The 12,667-nt window shown below is 45.4% G+C and overlaps 1 long non-coding RNA gene across 3 annotated transcripts in view; it reads left to right on the top strand.

Moving 5' to 3' along the window:
• Window positions 1–12,667, top strand: part of LOC310846879 — a 278,101-nt gene that overhangs the window by 86,861 nt on the left and 178,573 nt on the right. The window contains exon 3 of one of the 3 annotated variants that reach the window (XR_014565574.1): window positions 1,461–1,480. The exons of the other annotated variants lie outside the window; for them this stretch is intronic. This is a non-coding gene — a long non-coding RNA (uncharacterized lncRNA). Of the gene's footprint in view, window positions 1–1,460; window positions 1,481–12,667 lie in introns of those variants that run through there. 3 annotated transcript variants of the gene reach the window in all.

Genomic DNA, 12,667 nt, shown 5'->3' on the forward strand with positions numbered 1-12,667 from the left:
AAAGGAAGGGGGGAATGGCTAAAAATACAAAAACGAACCAAAAAAAGCTGTATGTGTGTATATATAATCAGGATGAGGATGGTTATTGCCGTGTCTGGAGCCGTTCCTGAGGGCTAGGATCGCATCCTTGAGGGAAAGCTATTGTCAACTCAGGCCTCCCCAGCAGTGGCGGAGGAAGGGGGTGCGGTAGGCACGGTCTGCCCCAGGTGTCACCACTGAGGTGGGTGACTAAATGCCGGGCGGCACTCACTGCGGGGCCTGCAGCGCGCCCAAGCCATGCGTCTCTCCTGGAAGAGATGCGGTGGCTTCGGTGAGCGCAGGCTCCGTGCTGCCCAAACAGTCCGCCCACTGCCACCCCTCCGGCTGAGTGGGAGGAGGCAGGCGGACTCCCGAGGCCCTGCAGTGCACCCTGCCGCTGGGCACCCCGCCCCAGGCACCCGAGTGTTTTCCTCCGCCACTGCTCCCCCGTGGGTGCTGCCATTTTTAGTCTGCTCTGCACTCACCCACCTAAATAGATAAATAAATAAATGCGAACAAGCCAAGCAATCCAAGGCAAAACAAAACAAATTATTCATTGGTTGGGCATGGGGAGTGGGTCTGATCCGCAGCAGCAGGCTCCTGGGGCTTAGCTGTCCGGGGATCGATGCAGCAGCTGTGGTCCTGGGGGAACACGAGTGGCACTGTGGTCTAAACCACCGAGCTTCTTGGTCTTGCCAATCAGAAGGTCCCTGGTTCGAATCCCCACAACGGGGTGAGTTCCCATTGCTGTGTCCCAACTTCTGCCCTCCTAGCATGTTCTAAAGCACTCCTGAAAGTAGATAAATAGGTACCGCTGTGGCGGGAAGGGAAACGGTGTTTCCGTGCGCTCATGATGTTCTGTTGCACCAGAAGCAGTTTAGTCAAACTGTCCGGAAAGCTGTCTGTGGACAAACGTCATCTCCATCGGCCTGAAGTGAGATGAGCGCTGCACCCCATAGTCGCCTTTGACTGGACTTTACCTTACCTTTACCTGGGAGAAGCAGCACCAGGAGCCACCGTGCTCCCTCTGCCATACATCACAGGTCTCGGCTCTCGGTCCCTGGCTTTGTGGCACTGGGTTGGCAACCCTAGCTGTTCACATCTTTCTTTACTATGTCGTAGGACGTTGGTAGAAAATATAGATACATAAAATAAGTTATGGCATCTTTCTGTTTGTTTCCTTAAAGAAGGTAGAATTCCAGGAGGGCACTGAGTAATTTTTTTTCTTTCTGAAAATGGGGCGGTAGGCCAAATAAGTTTGAGAACCTCTAGGCTACATGATGGCAGCTACGGGGTGACATTTCAGAGAAGGTCTGGACACACATAATGAAGCATGTTTGACCAGACTGTTTTGCTAAATTGCCTGCCTCAGCAGCCCAATTCTGACCCTAAGGTGGATAAAATAGTAACTTGAGGTGGCAAGCTGGTCAAAGGCAATACAGTGGTACCTCGGGTTACAGACACTTCAGTTACAGACTCCGCTAACCCAGAAATATTACCTCAGGTTAAGAACTTTGCTTCAGGATGAGAACAGAAATCGTGCTCCGGCGGCGCAGCAGCAGCAGGAGGCTCCATTAGCTAAAGTGGTACCTCAGGTTAAGAACAGTTTCAGGTTAAGATAAGACTTCCAGAACGAATTTAGTTCTTAACCTGAGGTACCATTGTATATATTAATTACCGTACATTCTTTGCAGCATTTGACTCCCACTCCACCCCCCAAACCATTCGCTTTATCCTACGTTTGGACCCAGCTCTCCTTTGTTCAGGTTTGCTAGGCTTTGAGTGAACAAAATACGATGCATTTCTTGGCTGTGCGTTTGGTATGTCTTGGCCTCAGCTTTGAGCTAAAAGTTCAGAACTTTTAGAAGGGGAATTTATGGTGAAAAAGGCAAAGCAAATTTACTCTATGGCAGATGTTTATGTTGACCTAGCAGCCTTCTCTAAATCAAGGAAGGTTTCTACTAGAGTACTACAGGACTCCTCTGATTCAGTGGTTGAGAATGAGCTGAGACTATAGCGGCAAGAGTCTTATTAGCACAAGGATGGAAGAATGAGGAAATCCCAACGAAAGAACAGTGGCAAGAAAAACTATGCGGAACTGGCCAAATTGACATATAAACTATGTGAGAAGGACCAGTGGCATAGTGTGGGGGGTGCAGGGGGGGCCGGCCGCACCGGCCGCAACATCTGGGGGTTAGGGTTAGGGGGCGCAAATCCACGGGTTAGAGGGCACAAATCCACGGGTTAGGGGGTGCAAATTACTTGCCTTGCCCCGGGTGCTGACAACCCACGCTACGCCACTGAGAAGGACAACTGTGACTTCAAAGAAGATTGGGAACTTTTTGCAAATTATTTGAAAAAACAACAAAATGACTTGGACACCTTGGCAGGTTTTGAGTAAACATCCACAAGTTTATTAATAGAATATATGACAGATAAGGTAATGATATGTACAATTTTTGACATGCAGAGAATAAAAAGTGCAAACAAATCATACCTCTACTGTACCTCTCTTTCAAATCAGAACCAGTGAAGGCAGTGAAGGTCCTGTGTGAGTGTCTGGAGGCGGTTGGAGGATGGATGGCGGCTACCAGATTGAGGTTGAATCCTGACAAGACAGAAGTACTGTTTTGGGGGGACAGGAGGCGGGCAGGTGTGGAAGACTGCCTGGTCCTGAATGGGGTAACTGTGCTCCTGAAGGACCAGGTGCGCAGCCTGGGAGTCATTTTGGACTCACAGCTGTCCATGGAGGCACAGGTCAATTCTGTGTCCAGGGCAGCTGTTTACCAGCTCCATCTGGTACGCAGGCTGAGACCCTATCTGCCTGCGGACTGCCTCGCCAGAGTGGTGCATGCTCTGGTTATCTCCTGCTTGGACTACTGCAATGTGCTCTATGTGGGGCTACCTTTGAAGGTGACCTGAAAACCACCAGATGTCAAAGAGAACAGCAACTACCAGACTTTTAGAAGACATCTGAAGGCAGCCCTGTTTAGGGAAGCTTTTAATGTTTGATGTATTACGGTATTTTAATATTTTTTTGGAAGCCCCCCAGAGTGGCTGGGGAATATTATCATCATCATCATCATCAGAGAAGGGAGCTGAGGGAAGTCTCGGGAGGGAACGAGAGGGAGGGATGGGGAAGGGGGGATAAAAAGGGGAAGAAAATAATGCAATTGATTACTTGGATGGATAATTTGTTTTGTTGAAATTGTTTAATAGAAATATATTTTAAAAAGAGAAAGAATGAGCTGAGATTCAGTCTGGGCCAATTCAGACCTGACCCTTGAATCCAAATCAGAATTCAGAAATCCAAATGGGAAACCAAAATGGCTGTAACTTTTTTTCCAACACAATGAAGGAATACAGGATTTTGGACAAGTTCTTGTTGCAGGGCTTCCAGTGAAATCTATTTCCGTGTTTCGGCATCCAGTAACTAATTCTATGTATCAAGTTTCATATCAATCAGAACATTAATGGAAGAGATATGCATGAAAACCCTGAACACTATCCCAGGAAACCTCAGCTTCCCTCACTTCCAGTTGTGGCTTTCCAGCTGAGAATAAATCTTTTCTTCTTTATGCAAAAGTTCAAATCTGTCCACTTGTTTTTCAGTAAGCATTTTTTGATTATTTAATTATAATTTCCACACCATATTAAAAATGTTTCCAAACAGAGTATAAAAAAGAAGCAACGACAGGCAACTCAAACAAAACATTACAAAAATATTACAGTTACATATGAAAAAGTTACATCAATACAAAGTTACTAATATATATAAATAAATATAATTTCATTTCCCTTCTGACGTACCCACCCTCTCAGCCTCCAGGTTCACACCCAGGGTCCAAACAAATTTTCCGTTCACCCACAAAAGTCTCACAATGAGAAGATTTCCTGGGAACAGTGGACATCGCCCTAGTGTCTCACTCTGAAATTACTTTTTATGGACAGGCTCAAGGTACATGATGCTCAGGTTGCCTACAGCTGTGTTCCAGGTGCAGCAAGTTTGTTGAGGTTCCCAGGTGGTCCAAAGGATGGGGAAAAGGTCCCCCTCCACTCACAGCTCTTCCTTCACCCTCTGTCATCTCCTCCTCCTCTTCCTCCTCCAGCCACACACCACCACCCAAACATACATACTTCACTAAATTAGTGATTAAAAACAACAACATAAAAACACCAAAGCCATTTAACCTCTTCATGAGGACTTACTGTTCAACAAGATATCAATAGCTTGACTTGAATATTTAATGTTAAACGGCCTCGGTCCAGTATACCTGAAAGAGCGTCTCCACCTCCATCGTTCTACCCGGACACTGAGGTCCAGTGCTGAGGGCCTTATGGCGGTTCCCTCGCTGTGAGAAGCCAAGTTACAGGGAACCAGGCAGAGGGCCTTCTCGGTAGTGGCACCCGCCCTGTGGAACGCCCTCCCACCAGATGTCAAAGAGAACAACAACTACCAGGCTTTTTGAAGACATCTGAAGGCAGCCCTGTTGAGGGAAGCTTTTAATGTTTAACAGACTACTGTACTTTAATACTTTGTTGGAGGCCACCCAGAGTGGCTGGGGGAACCCAGCCAGATGGGCAAGGTATAAATAATAAATTATTATTATTATTATTATTATTATTATTATTATTATTATTATTATTATTATTATTATTAATTATAATGTGTACAGAATTACACAACCATATCCACTAAAACCCACTAAAAAGGTTGCCCTGATGGAAAAGGAGAAGGCAACAGTCACCAGGCCCTTTGGGAAAGGTAAGAATGTGTAGTTACTCCCTGCCACACACACACATACACACCCCAGCTCTTCAGAATGATCTAGTCAGCAAATCACAATGCCAATGAGAGGTTTTTATCCCATTTTTGCTTCCAGGGAGAAGCATCAGGCATGTGACTTTTGCTGTTTTGTGCATGACATATTAATTCAATACATGTTCAAGCCTTTGGCACCAAGAACATGGCTGGGAGTTGATTTTTATCAATGCTCCTTTATTTTCTCTATCGTTCTAGTTGTACTCTCTGCTGCCATTGAACCGTCAAACAAGCAAATAAAAAACACCCCACACATCTAAATATAGCTTGTGACAGAAAAACTGAAGGGCTTGATGGCCAAGAGAAAGACAAGTTCTCAAAGCACTTACATCCCAGTAGTCTTTCTGAGTTCAGTGTTGCTACTCTGGTGTAAGGAGTAGCTTGACATTGCCAGGCCCAGTTACATAAACTAGGGCTAGTAAACAAAAATGTTCCCTCTATCCTAATTAGATGCAGACATTTCCCTTGCATCTTCTGGAATGAAGTTCAGAACATTTTTTGGAAACATTAAAATCGTTTGTTTCCAGCTTTTTTTGGACTACTCTTTATTTATCATCATAACCCATAGAAATTGGATATTAGACTGTAAGGGAAGCCTGGGAAATGGACTCACTTTCTGCATGGTTCTTCCACTAAACTGGTTTTGACCAGGGCTACTTTAAAAGCAGAGACATCACCTTGCCAACAAAGGTCCGTATAGTTAAAGCTATGGTTTTCCAAAGTAGTGATGTATGGAAGTGAGAGCTGGACCATGAAGAAGGCTGATCGCTGAAGAATTGATGCTTTTGAATTATGGTGCTGGAGGAGGCTCTTGAGAGTCCCATGGACTGCAAGAAGATCAAACCTCTCCATTCTGAAGGAAATCAGCCCTGAGTGCTCACTGGAAGGACAGATCCTGAAGCTGAGGCTCCAATACTTTGGCCACCTCATGAGAAGAGAAGACTCCCTGGAAAAGACCCTGATGTTGGGAAAGATTGAGGGCACAAGGAGAAGGGGACAACAGAGGACGAGATGGTTGGACAGTGTTCTCGAAGCTACCAGCATGAGTTTGACCAAACTGTGGGAGGCAGTGGAAGACAGGAGTGCCTGGCGTGCTCTGGTCCATGGGGTCACGAAGAGTCGGACACGACTAAACGACTAAACAACAACAACAACTTTCATGGAGCTTGTGGCTCTGCACAACTCCTCCAACCACACTGGCTTGACGAACATTTCCAATTCCAAGAGCTGTGCTGAGTACCTTTGAAGACCTGAAAGGACCAAGTTGTTTGAAGAACCATCTCCTCCCACATGATCCTACCTATCTACTCAAGCTTTTGAAGAAGTCTCTGCTCTGCATGTCCCATCATCACCATCAAAGGTGTAGTTGGTGGGCATGTGAAGGAGAAGCTTCTCTGTCATGCCACTGAAGTTGTGGGACTTCCTGTACCTGGAGATTAGATTGGTCCCATTTCTCATCTCATCTAGATTCCTGGTGAAAGTTACAACTTTAGTCTGTTTGGCTTTTTAACTATTTGTTGCTAACTCATGCTGCTTTGTTATCTGAATTGTAGTGTTGAGGGAGTTGGAGAAGGCAAAACATATTAGGAACAGTTGAAGGAGCTGGGTATTTTTAGCCTGGGAAAGAGGAGACTGAGAGGAGATATGACAACCATCTTCAAATATCTCAAGGGCTGGCACATGGAGGATAACAACAACAACAACAACAACAACAACAATTTATTATTTATTTTCTACCCCAGCCATCTGGCTGGGCTTCCCCAGCCACTCTGGGTGGCTTCAAACAAAATATTAAAATATAGTAATGGATCAAACATTAAAAGCTTCCCTAAACAGAGCTGCCTTCAGATGTCTTCTAAACATCTGGTAGTTGTTGTTCTCTTTGACATCTGGTGGGAGGGCATTCCACAGGGTGGGTGCCACTACCGAGAAGGCCCTCTGCCTGGTTCCCTGTAACTTGGCTTCTTGCAGTGAGGGAACTGCCAGAAGGCCCTCGGCGCTGGACCTCTGTGTCTGGGCTGAACGATGGGGGTGGAGACGCTCCTTCAGGTATACTGGGCTGAGGCCGTTTAGGGCTTTAAAGGTCAGCACCAACACTGAATTGTGCTCAGAAATGTACTGGGAGCCAATGTAGGTCTTTCAAGACCGGTGTTATGTGGTCTCTGTGGCCGTTTCCAGTCAGCAGTCTAGTTGCTGCATTCTGGATTAGTTGTAGTTTCTGGGTCACCTTCAAAAGTAGCCCCACATAAAGCGCATTGCAGTAGTCCAAGCAAGAGATAACTAGAGCATGCACCACTCTGGTGAGGCAGTCTGCAGGCAGATAGGATGGAGCAAGGTTGTTTTCTCCTGCTCTAGAGGGTATTACCCAAACCAATGGATTCAAGTTACAAGGAAGGAGATTCCAACTAAGCATCAGGAAAAACTTTCTGACAGGAAGAGCTATTCAACAGTGGCCCGTTCTCTCTCCAGAGGTGGTAGATTCTCCTTCCTGTCAATACTTTCAAACTCTCCCGTTGCTGGATGTGTGATTGTTACATCACATGTCTGTGTTTACCTTCCATGCTTGGAAAGTGTGGGAAACGGAAGCCAGTCCTTTCTCTTCCGTTGTATTGTACTTCCTTCTTTCTTTCTCTCTCTCTCTGTTGGAGAAGATGTGAGAGGACACCATGATTGCTTTGTCCTGTATATATTGCTTAATAAATTACTTAGATGACACACCTCATAGCCTCAGCTTCCAACTTTACTCTGCTATTTGAGTGTGCACATATTTTGGGATATGTGTCACTGCTGCGCAATGGGACTGAAGAGTTATGACCGTTCCGTGCTGCGTTCCAGAGGAAGACGCCCGGAGATGCTTATCTCGATCTGGGGGCTATGTGGTGCCCCCCGGCACTTCCTTGGAGGTTTTTAAGCAGAGGTTATAGGGCATCTGCAAGGATTCTTTAACTGTGATTCCTGCATGGCACAGGGTTGGAATAGAGGACCATTTTGGGTCACTTCCAGCACTACAATTCTATGATTAGCCTGTTGTATAGCTTTTTTCTTTTTTCTTTTTTTCTAACCGTATGTTATTAGCCACTTCTGAGCATCTCATTATGGCCATTCTGAACCCTTTTGTTCCTCTACCCAAAATCTCCTTTAACCTAAACAACTTTGCAACAGTTTGCAGCCATGCCTTCTTTCACCATACTTGGAAGAGAGCTGTTAGCATAAGTTCAGAAGTGTTTCCAGTTGAGCAACCACCCCCAGTCAATGTTTGGAACATGCCCATCTTCTTATTTTTGAAGAATAGGCACATCGGTGCAAATAGGAGTCACAGAACCCAACATTTGTGTGTGTCTCTTTCTGAAAGATATTGGAAAATGAGCATTAAACCTGCTGCATCTCAAGCCAAATAGACATTTTTGTAAAGTCAACTGGCCAACATTAATGCTGAAGTACAGGAAGAAACATCACGGACAGAATAATTGCCACACGCAGGAAGAATAAGGACATAGTTTGAGTGCCTCACCTGTAGTTTCATAAATCACTTAATGTGTCAACACAAATTGAAGTTGTTAATATTGCAGTTGTTGTATATGGGATTGTTATCTTGACTGGAGTGTAATTGAAATTAATAAGAATTTGGAATGCAGAAATAAAGCACACCACCAAACCATCAATTCTAGCACGTGGGGGGCCACCTAAATTATATAATTTGGTATCTGAATTATTGGTATTAGCAATTGTATTATAATTTGGCATTGTTATAATGAGGCTATTAAAAGGTAAAGGGACCCCTGACCATTAGGTCCAATCGTGACCAACTCTGGGGTTGCGGCACTCATCTTGCTTTATTGGCCGAGGGAGCTGGCGTACAGCTTCCGGGTCATGTGGCCAGCATGACTAAGCCGCTTCTGGTGAACCAGAGCAGCGCACGGAAATGTCGTTTACCTTCCCGCCGGAGCGGTACCTATTTATCTACTTGCACTTTTGACGTGCTTTCGAACTGCTAGGTTGGCAGGAGCAGGGACCGAGCAACAGGAGCTCAACCCGTCGCGGGGATTCGAACCGCCGACCTTCTGATCGGCAAGTCCTAGGCTCAGTGGTTTAACCCACAATGTCACCCGCCTCCCTAATGAGGCTATTGTTGAACTCTAATTGAAAACTAATAAAAATTATTATTAAAAAACACATTAACGCTACAGTTTGGACTTATAGAACACTTGTAGGAATCTTTGCAAAAATGAATAGCACAGCTATAAATTGCTCATCCACAGCAATCCATGCTTGCCAACTTCCCTCAGGTGGTGGATATAAGGCACCATTATAAGCTAGCAAATGGTCAGTTATTTTGTTTACGTCTTTAACAACATGGGGGCAATTCGATTCCTCAAGTCTTTGATTACACACTGGAGCAGGTTGAAGATAATATGTGACAACCAATCCACGAAACATGTGATTTGACCCATAAAATGTCCGCCTTTTAAAGCTATAATGTTTTCCAGCTCCATATACTCTTGTTATTGAATACCTACCAAAAAAAAAAAAAAGGTCTTGCATTGCTTGCAGACATGAACTTGTTTATACTTCCCCAAAACTAAAATTACTCAATTATGGGTTTAAGCGAGTTAATACAATTAATTGTGGGAGGTAATTGCTAGGTCTGGTAGAAATTATAGGTGGCCATTGGGGCAGTTAGCAATTACTCCGTTGCGACTATGTGCTTGGTGATTAAATCTCAGCTGTGTTGTGAATAGATCCCACGAATAAAATAATCTTGCAAAAGCAGCAGTTTACAGCAGACAGATCTGACCTCTGCTGCTCTGCAAAGGGGTTTTGGAAAGGGAAACATAAAATCAAACAAACATGGAGTTTCATGTGCAGAAAGCAGGGAGCTGAACTGCTAAGGACTAAGTTGCTCAAACACCAAGATAGGAAACACCACATATTAGCCTTAATTGTATTGTGGATAGGCTGTGGCAAGATACTCAGTTGTGAGAGGAAGGCACTGTCTCTGTCTCTGTCTCTGTCTCTGTCTCTGTCTCCCCCCCCCCCTCTGTGTGTGTGTGTAAGAGAGAGAGATTTTCTTTGCAAAGCATCTACAAAGGCATATGCAAAATACATGCAAGACAACATGCCACTTATGATTTCTTTTCCAGTGGTATGTTGTAATGTTTTCTGAAGCATGTTTTTTTTGTGCTTAGCATTGAGAACCACAGCAGAATTGGAGCTTTACAATGGTGCTGCTGCTCAAGGTCCCTAAATTGGGAGCAATGGCAGTAAATGTCACAGTTATATGCAGATGTGTCTATTGTATATGTAGCACCAATCACTAAACATGCAGAAAAATGAAGCATCGCCACCTGCAAACAGAGATGGTGGCTTTCCAAAGCTGTGTACAGCATGTTCTGATCTTCTTTGTCCTTAAAGCAGAACACCTAGCCAGCAAGTCAATAACCTCCTGGGCATGCTTCAAAATATGTTTGTTTGTTGGTTTGTTTGTTTGTTTGTTTTTGCCTGGAACACCTATGCTTGAGTGCAAATTAATTTGTAAATGAATTGGCTCTGTAATATATGACTTAATCTACAGACTCATTCACATTACCATTATTCAAAATACTGTCATCAATGTAATTTGACTTTTTGAGCTGCGGGTGAATGAGTTTTCTCTTAATCCTGGGAGCAATTCAGTACTGGGCCAATTCAGTAAACGTGCAATCAAATATAAATTTCAAAGTTATTTCAGCAGACGTAAATCTCTCTCTCTTTTTAAAAACACTTGACCAAGATTTGACAATGTCAAATCATATAACTGTCACACCTGAGCAAATTGCGGCAGAGGCTCCAAGTGTTGGTTCCTACATCTGATCTCTGCCTGGCCACAAACCACCAACTCTCTGCGTCAGACTTAAGTGTTCCTGGAAAACGATTGGAAGCATTTTTCAGTGGACATAAGTTAGAGGTGTATGTCTATGTGGCCAACTGAATGCTACCAAACAGTGTGCAAATGTTTGTGTTCTCTAGAACTCTTTTATCAGGCTGGCTATTAACAATGAAAGCGGGGATTTTTCAACAGAAAGAGACGGAGCCCAGTCAGTTGTGGATCTCAGACGACACCTTGTGGAAGGCAGAAGAATGGATGGGTTTAATGCTCAAGCCCTTCTCTGGGCCTGGACCTGTGGCGCTTGTGAGAACTGTAATTCTCTGAAGAGTGTAGAAGCAGCTCTTAGAGAATTCTCAGTTCCTTCCTGCAAAGGAGGATGCAGAAACCAACTTTTGCTCCTCTCCCATTCTGCACATTTCGTCCTCTCTAACTTTCAAGCTTGGGGCTTGCAGAGCGTCCTGCAACCAGCTTATCATTGGGCATTTGGGATGTGCGTCGCAAAGCGCTATGCTCTGACACATGGCAATCACCTGCTGTCATTATGACATCAGATGATCATGACATCAGGAGATTGACAAGTGTGTGCTCCCCCCTTCCCCCCTTGGTTCAAGAAAATATAGGGAGGAATTCGGCATTCCGCTCTTAGAAAGGTCCTTCTGCTTGGCCAATGGAACAATCTCCCCTCTGCTCCCCTGCATGCTATCCTGGGATTCTCCTCACACACACACCAAGTCATTTTGGGCCACGGGGGGCGGGGGGCAGAAAGTGGGGAGAGGTGGCACTGCTCTAGCAGAAGTCTTTGTGTGGGCTTCTGCTAAACAGGACTAGCAAGCTGAATCTGGTCCCATGTAAAGGTAAAGGTAAGGCGCTCATCTCGCTTTACTGGCCGAGGGAGCCGGCGTACAGCTTCCAGGTCACAGGGCCATCATGACTAAGCCGCTTCCAGCAAACCAGAGCAGCGCACGGAAACGCCATTTACCTTCCTGCCGGAGCAGTACCTATTTATCTACTTGTACTTTGATGTGCTTTCGAACTGCTAGGTTGGCAGGAGCAGGGACCGAGCAACAGGCGCTCACCCCGTCACAGGGATTTGAACCAGCGAGCTTCTGATCAGCAAGCCCTAGGCTCTGTGGTTTAACCTACAGCACCACCCATGTCCCCTGGTCCCATGTACTAGTCCCTAAAACAGGGGTCAGCAAAAGTTTCAGCAGGGGGCCGGTCCACTGTCCATCAGTCCTTGTGGGGGGGGCAGACTATATTTGGGGGGGGGGGAATGAAAGAATTCTAATGCCCCACAAATAACCCAGAGATGCATTTTAAATAAAAGCACACATTCCACTCATGTAAAAACACCAGGCAGACCCCACAAATAACCCAGATATGTATTTTAAATAAAAGGACACATTCTACTCATGTAAAAACATGCTGATTCCTGGACTGTCCATGGGCTGGATTTAGAAGGCAATCGGGCCTGATCCAGCCCCCGGGCCTTAGTTTGCCTAAAGGGACCCCTGACCATTAGGTCCAGTCATGACCGACTCTGGGGTTCCGGCGCTCATCTCGCTTTACTGGCCGAGGGAGCCGGGGTACAGCTTTCGGGTCATGTGGCCAGCATGACTAAGCCGCTTCTGGCGAACCAGAGCAGCGCACGGAAATGGCGTTTACCTTCCCACCGGAGTGGTACCCATTTATCTACTTGCACTTTGACATGCTTTCGAACTGCTAGGTTGGCAGGAGCAGGGACCGAGCAACGGGAACTCACCCCGTCACGGGGATTCGAACCGCCGATCTTCTGATCAGCAAGTCCTAGGCTCTGTGGTTTTAACCCACATCACCACCCGCATCCCTTAGTTTGCCTATCCATGCCCTAAAAGGTTGCCCATCCCTGCTTGATATCTTACCGATAATGTTTCATTTCATACACTTCAGTAAACAGTCACTGTGATTAGCTCAGCATATTA

This window comes from Podarcis gaigeae (assembly GCF_964106915.1).
Source record: "Podarcis gaigeae genome assembly, chromosome: 6".
Lineage (NCBI taxonomy): Eukaryota > Metazoa > Chordata > Lepidosauria > Squamata > Lacertidae > Podarcis > Podarcis gaigeae.